Genomic DNA, 8,001 nt, shown 5'->3' on the forward strand with positions numbered 1-8,001 from the left:
GTTCTAAGGTTAATAGAAGAGTCTACCTTTATTGCACGTGCTATGGGTTCTATGAATCAAAAGTTGCACATGCGAATAGACAGAGGAACAAGACAACTGCTAGGACTAACTGCACGGCAAAAAATGAGGCTGAAGAAAGGAAAGGATGGAATACTTGTCGTAAACGAGATATGATGGGAACACAACCACAGGCTAGTGGTCAGCCACAAATGCTTGTCTTCTTGCACTCCCACAAAAACTTTGACATCACAATCTTGGAGTACGTCAAGTACCTGTAGTTCAAAGGCATTGAACACATGCAAATCATGAGCATACTCGGCGGCGATGACTCCGGTGGCTACTTCCTTGAAATGAATGCCAAAGACTTGATTAACACATAAGTACAAACTTGTTCTCCTCCCAGACCCCCTCCCTCCTTTTTCCTCTGTCAGTACAAACCGATTATGCAACACCTGACCTGATGCCAGTTCAAGATGCATTTTTGAATGATTGTTCGCTTTTAATATGTAGGAAAGCAAAGAATTGACAGATGGATGATGTGGACGATGTCCCAAAGACTATCAACTTCTTTAGGGAGATGAAAGTGATAAACAAGGAATTCTTCTGCGACAAACAACTTGATGAGTCCCATAGAGTGAAGAACATATACTGGGCAAATGCAAGCTACCGAGGGTCATACCAAGACTTTGGTAACTGTGTGACGTTTCACACCACATATAAGACCAACAAGTACCATATGCCACTTGGGGTGTTTGTGGGTACTAACAACCACTTGCATACTACATTCTTTGTTTTCGCCCTGATAAGATCAGGATGCAGATTCATTCAGGTGGTTGTTCAAAACATTTTTAAGGTGCGTGAGAGGGAAGGCTCCTACATGCATCCTCACAGGTACCATCGCCAACCCCCAAAAAAGGACAATAACACAGTAAATTCTTGTATCAGTTCCATTTGTATATATGCACTAGCATCTGCTGACCACTCCACGTCTCTTTTCTCATTACCAGACCAGTGCTCGAGAATGGCTTTGGCGATCCCAGATGTTTTCGGGCAAATAGTACACAAGCTATGCCGCTGGCACATTACGAAGCAGTATAGGGAACACCTCGTATACCTATACAACCTCCACGAACACTTTAAGGATGAATTCACAGCAATCCTTAACTGGCCCCTCATGCCAACTGAGTTTGAGGCTGCCTGGAAAGCACTCATGGATAAGTAAACCTCCATGATGATGCCACAATGGTGTCAATGTGGAATGAGCGGGAGAGAAGGATATCAACTTACTTCAAAGAATTTTCTATGCTTAATGACATCCACACAACACAGTGAGAGCATGAACTATGTGCTCAAGAAGAACTTTGTAAATGAGAGACAAAACCTGCATCGGTTAGTCAGTCAGGTAAACACCTATGTCAAAACCAGGAGGCAGAAAGAGAATGAGGAGACAACTGGTAATCGGGTATAGCTCTATCACCTGTCGTAACACAAGAACATGCTTACTAAAGTAATCACTACAAAAAAAATACATCCGTGACATTTTGGCCCAAACGAAAAGTTTTTCTGTCATGCATATGACACTTCTATGACGATAATTGTGACAAAAACACGTATCATCATAGATGTGGTGGGCTACTACTTCTATAATAAAAAATCATGATAGAAAACGGGCTTTTCGTCCTGGGCGAGCCGGGGATGCACCTGCATGACATTCTTTGGGTCGTACATGAAGTAAAAATCATGGTAGAAGCGAGGGTGAGGAAAATATTGAGGAGTTCCCGGTTATGGTGGGTGGTAGGGGCCGATCGATGCACAGAGGTTTGCGCATTTCTCATACATGTACGTGTGTGTGTGTGTGTGAGGCGTTGGGATCTAACTGAACCCAAGCGAGTCGTTCGCTTACTTAACTTGAGCGATTGCACTAGCTACGTTACTGAACCAAGCGATCGATCCCTTGGCTGTTAACTGAACCCGGGTGATTCCTTTGCTACTACTGCTAACTGAAGTCGATCGAACCTGCTGCCTCTTGATGAACAATGACTGTTTTTGGGGCTTGGATGTACAGTTCCTGGTGGAAGTTGGATGAACAGGACCGTGTGGTAGTAGAGGCCGTTGCCGCTGGAAGAACAGGACCCCAATCAAGGAGGCCACCACACATCCGAGACGGTTGGGGGTGTATGAACAGGACCTAGTGGAGGGTTGGTTGAATTGTAGCCGGTGGAGGCTAGATGAACAGGACCCTATGGAGGGCTGGTTGAACAGTAGTCGGTGGAGGCAGTATGAACAAGACCCCATGGATGAATAGTAGCTGGTGGAGGCTGGAGGAAGTCGACGGTGGTTGAAGAGTAGCAGGTGGAGGCCGGAGGAAGTTGACAGTGGATGAACAGTAGCCCATGGAGGCTAGAGCGAGGCAGTAGATGGTGGATGAACAGTAGCCCATGGAGTCCCGTTTTGCGGTACACCATCGTAGGTGCTGCAACACAAGTCTGTTTCTTTCGTTTTGCAGTAAGCCACACCCCCCCCCCCGCGCGATCAACATGATCCCGTTTCGACCGTAGCCGGTCGAACAGAAGGCCGTTTCCTTTGTACTGTGGTACGCCAGACCACGTTTCGGCTGTTACGTCCAAGCTGGTTGGCCCCAATGAACACGACGAATTCCGACCCAGTCGGTTGGCTCCCGATGAGCACAACGTTGTTCCTCCGTTTCAACCCAACTGGTTGGCTGCCGATGAACAGGACACCGTCGTTGTACGCGTTCAGACCCTGCCCGTATGTACGTACGTAGCCATATTTACTTTCTTGCAGTGTGGCTGTATGTATGTGTACATGATATAGATGGGACCGTCTGAATAGTACAACTCCTTACTGGGCCATGGTTCATCGTGGCAGAAAGACTGATGGACCCGTATGTATGTACACGTTTGCGATCAGAATGACAACACTACATACACTTCGACCGGGTGGGTCCCAGCTATCAGGGAGGATAAGGAAGCACTTCCTTGCATGCGAACATATCGATGGTGGATCCGAGCTGACAGGGGAGGATTCTTTTTTCGCGCATAATAAGGAGGCACTTCCTTGCGTGCGAAGATGTAGCTGGTAGGTCCATCTATTATCCTCACCGTGTACAGTCCTCTTCCGATGCTTGTCGTTTATTGACCACATTGACCACGCCGTGCCGACAGCACCCAGGCGGTGGACAACGGTGAGGCAGGGAAAGACGTGGAGCCTTGGAACACGTGGAGGGTAGTACGAGGGTTGACTGTTCAGCTGCGGTGTGAGGCTACCGTCGACGCAGAATAACAGGGTGGGTGGGTGAGTAGAGGGATGGCCTAACCAGTGGTGGGAGTAGTAGGGGCGGTGAGGCCTGCGCGGCAGCACAACAGGCCACGGGAGGCAGGAGCACGTGATTGTTTGGACGGCTGGAGCAAGAAAATCAAATGTTGAAGAAGCTGGATGACCGTTGGATGTGAACAATCCAACGGTCACTGGTGATAGAATTGTTTGTGTACTAAGTTGACAAAGCCTTGTGTATGCGTCAACTTAGTAGGGCCAAAAGTCAGCCCCCAAATCTAGTGGGCCCCAGCTATCATGGGGAGTACTCGTTATTTTTCGCTTAATAAGGAGGCACTTCCTTCCGTGCCAAGATATAGCTAGTGGGTCTCAGCTGTCATGGGGAGGCTTCATTATTTTTGGCGTAATAAGGAGGTACTTCCTTGCGAGCGGCCATGGACCATGTGGGTCCTAACTGTCAGCCTCTCCATGTACATCTCTCTTCTGATGTTTCCGTTTGTTGACAATGTTGATAACGCCATGCCGAGAACACCAACGCGATCTACGATAGCGAGACCCAGGAAGGGAATGATCCGGAGGCGACAAAGCCACAACAATGGAGGGATGTGGGTAAGTAGAGGGATGGCCTGTCCAGTAGTGGGAGTAGTTAGGGGTGGTGAGGCCTGCGCGACAGCACAACTGGCCACGTGAGGCAGGAGCAGGCGATCCCGCTGGCGCTGGATTTGGTGGCTGGAGCAAGAAGATTAGAGATTGAAGAAGCACAACAGCCGTTGGATTGACATCCAACGGTCACATCTACTAGAATGATTTGTTGATGTATATAATAAGTAAAAAAAATCTTGCATACGTGTCAACTTAATAGGCCCACAAGTCAGCAAATTCCCTATTTATTTTTTAATAATTTACAGTTCATTGCAACTTCTTATGAAATTTATTGCAGTCCGTTTTTTGGTTGGAAAGGGCCAAGGTTAAAAATTTAAATGCAATTTCGCATATTTCAGTGGTCCAAACTATTTTTAATACCGAAATGTCGAGCCAAATTTCAAGTAATCTCAAGATATATTTAAATTAGGTTAATGCCCAGTGAAATTGGAATCTAAAAATGTGAAAAAATTCAGAAATTTGAAAGTAATTGCCAATTTGTCATGTGTCCTTTATATTTATAGCCCATTTCATATTAATTTTAAAATTTGCAACCGTCTTGAAAGAGTTGCAGCCCAGCATGGCGAAGAAAAATAAGTAGGCCTGGATTGGGTATTCTTCAGAAAAAATAAACTGGGCTAGCCATTTTCACAAAGGAAAATTAGCTGGGTTGGTCATGTGGTGAACGTAAAATAGAAGCCTGGGCTAGACGGGCCACAACCTAGTTGAAACCCTGCTCCGTCTCAACAATAACAAAAAATACTGCTCGAGCAGCTACGTCCCAGGTGTGAGCCGATATTATGCTGTTCTCTTGTCTATTGACCATACGCTGACAATGTTGTGGGTCCCATATGTCAGCAAACCACTAGGAGGAAGAACTTTTTTTTTCTATATGCTTACAATGAAGTATATAACAAAAAATGAGGAACCTGCTTGCGTACGGCCATGGATATGGTGGGTCCCTACTGTCATGCTCTCCACGTATAGTCCTCTCCCGATTCCTATTGTTTGTCGACCATGTTGACAACGCGAGAGGGCGGCGCCGCGACGAGCACACCAAAGCATGTGGAGGACGACGGTGAGGCCTCGGATGTTGGTGTTAACGATTTAGGAGACAATGGGGTGGCGATGCATGTGTTGAGGCATAGCCAACCATGGGAGGTTGGAGCAGGTGGCCCCGCCAACGCTGGTTTGGTTTTGGTGGCTGGAGGAAGACTTGACTGTAGAAACACGATAGCCTATAAAAGCAGCAGGAGTACATAAGAACCTTAACTGAAATGAGCAGGGGCACTTAACACCCATAGCTGAAAGCAGTATGAGTACTTATACAGGTTCAACCGTACAAATCACACCTCGAACAGTGCTACTTTGCCTATAGTTAACCAAGGGTGAGGCCACCAAGCCCCAGGACAAGGCCCAGGCGCCACCCCGCGCATCGACAACCTTCTGAAAGCAGCTCCATCTCGCAATGTGGTCAATAAATAGGATATCTCTTTAGAGCCATGGAAAAGCATGAGCATAACCTTCTGTCCAATTCTCTAAGATGGACGGGACTTCATTATTTGAGACCACCCATGAATAAGTATATTTTCACCTCCAAGGGAAATGGCATAGGTCGACATAAACATCATGTTGTGACTAAGTGCAAGTCTAACCCGACCATGGTCAGGCATCTGTATAGGAACAACTGGGCAGTTTGTTTCAAGAAGATCACAGCTGTAAAACTATGCTTAAGAAAGAGTTTAGAACAACATATATAACAGCAAACAACTCGTACCATAAGTTTCTTGACATAGTTGGACCCGTTCAACGTGTGCACCAGTGGCACACATATCCCACATGGCCTTCCACAATTGAAACACTCAACAAGGACCTCAAGACGATCAATAAAGTATTGGAACTGGTTGATGTCGTCCCAGTCAACTTCAGTGCCATCAGTAGTGTAGCAACCACGATTCCAATGGACTGAAGTCTTCGTGCTTAAGTGTCATCCCTGGATCGGTAATGCTGACACACACAGTACTCGAGAAAAGCAGAGTTCAATCACACACTTATTACATCGAGGTCCTCATAAAGAGTATGATTACACATATAATATGGCTGAAGGCCATCTAAACTAAATAACAGGGGAAGCTTCGAAGGTAAATGAGTCCATCAACTCCAACGACATAGCTGAGTGCATGACAATGACCTATCGCACCTTATTTGTCATTTGAGAAGTCTGCAACATGAGACGTTGCAGCCATGTAGGTCAGCACATTGAATATGCTGGCAGACTTACATTGTAAAGCAATGAATGAAAGGACTATATCTACATGCAATATTTGGCTGGTGGAGGCTCTAAGTTTAAGGTTTTGCATAAAGCTAGTTTTTCCGTACAACAAAGGAATAAATTTTATTTACTACTCCCAAGTTGTACCAATATTTGAGAAGGTTCCTCCAACTCAAACCCAATTAACAAGTATCATCATTAAGCCCATTTCAATTAAATTTAAGAGTGATGAAATCAACAATAATATCCAATTCTGGATACTCAAGATGTCCATAACCAGGGACAAGGTGTCACACCCTAGCTAGTTCATGCACTAGAGTGCTTGCATCATGTTTATCATTCATCAAAAACTTGAAATGGGGATGACAGAATCCCCAGCACCCCCTGAAACCAACTAGGGTTTACAAAAATTATTTTCAATGAACCTGAAATGCCCGTCTAAATTGTTCATCATCTCTGCCTTGGTCTTAAACCACTGCCAAAAATGGTGCACAAATTTCTAGGTCATCCTAAGGTCACTAGATTAAATAATTAATTACTTGAATTTGGGCATTTAAAAACTATAAAATATTTCAAATGCTCAAATAATCCCAAACTAAAATGTTCCATGTTGGATATATTCCAAACAGTGGCCATGTACAGTTTGGTGATTTTTGAAGATGACTAAGTATTTTTAGAAATACAACAAACTTACAGAAATAAAAAAATAGAATTAAATGGAAAAACCCACTTACCTGGCCGAATCTACCACCCAGCCCACCTGGCGGCCCAGCACTGTGCTAGCCCATGCCAGCCAACTGTTTGGTCCCCGCCAGGCAGGCAAGGAGGTGACACCGACGAGCGCAAGCTCGCCATGGCGCCACCTGCTTGCCGCTTCGCCGCTGGACGAGCTGAACGACCTCCACGTCGCCCCTCGACCCCATGGACAAGTCCATTCACCCCCATCGCCTCTCCCTCGCTCTCCTCTGCCATGGCCGACGCAGCCGCTGCCACCTTGCCGTCATAGACGTGGCCATCGCCGTCTATGCGTCGCCTCGCCGTGTCCAACAACTTCACCGTCATCCTCTCCATCGAGCAAGCCGAGCCCCGAGCGCTAGCGTGCCCCGAAGCCACTGCATCAACCTCGTCCAACTCCTCCACCGCTGGAGATCACCTTCGTCGTCACCGTCACAGCAGTTCGTCCCCGACCGCCGCCTAGCTCATCGTCTTCGTCGTGAGCTTCTACCCCTTCCCCTCCCTCTCATTCTTGCTGCCGCCCCTGTTTCGACTGCAACAAGCAGCACCGCACGCGCCTCCGCCTGAGCTCGTCGCCGATGATGCTCCGGCCAACTAACAGCCACGCCACCATGTCCAACGAGTTCACCTCATGACGTAGGCCAAGTAGGAGCTGGCCTTGAGCCTCCAAGAGCACCACAACGACGAGTTCGACATCACCTGAACTCCGGCAGTCGCACAGCTTGTTGCTAGCGTCGTTTCCGACGACCTGGAGCTCCGCCACCACCACCAATCGATGCACTCACTCCCAACTATGCGTAGATGGTCTCTGCCGTCCATTTGGTCGCCGGAGGGCAAATCCCGCAGCCTCCGCCGCATCTGGACATCGCCAGCGGCTAAACGCCAGCGAGTCAACGTGGTTTGACCACGTGTTTGCTCCCCTGAGTCACTGACATGTGGGCCCCGTCGTCTGGTCAAACCTGGATTAGTTTTTACCTAATCCTAATTAACATAATTAACTAACTAAGACACTGACCAGTGGGTCCCACTGATCAGGTTTGACCTGGGCGCCCCTGTTG

Source organism: Triticum aestivum, chromosome 7B, assembly GCF_018294505.1.
Source record: "Triticum aestivum cultivar Chinese Spring chromosome 7B, IWGSC CS RefSeq v2.1, whole genome shotgun sequence".
Taxonomy (NCBI): Eukaryota; Viridiplantae; Streptophyta; class Magnoliopsida; order Poales; family Poaceae; genus Triticum; species Triticum aestivum.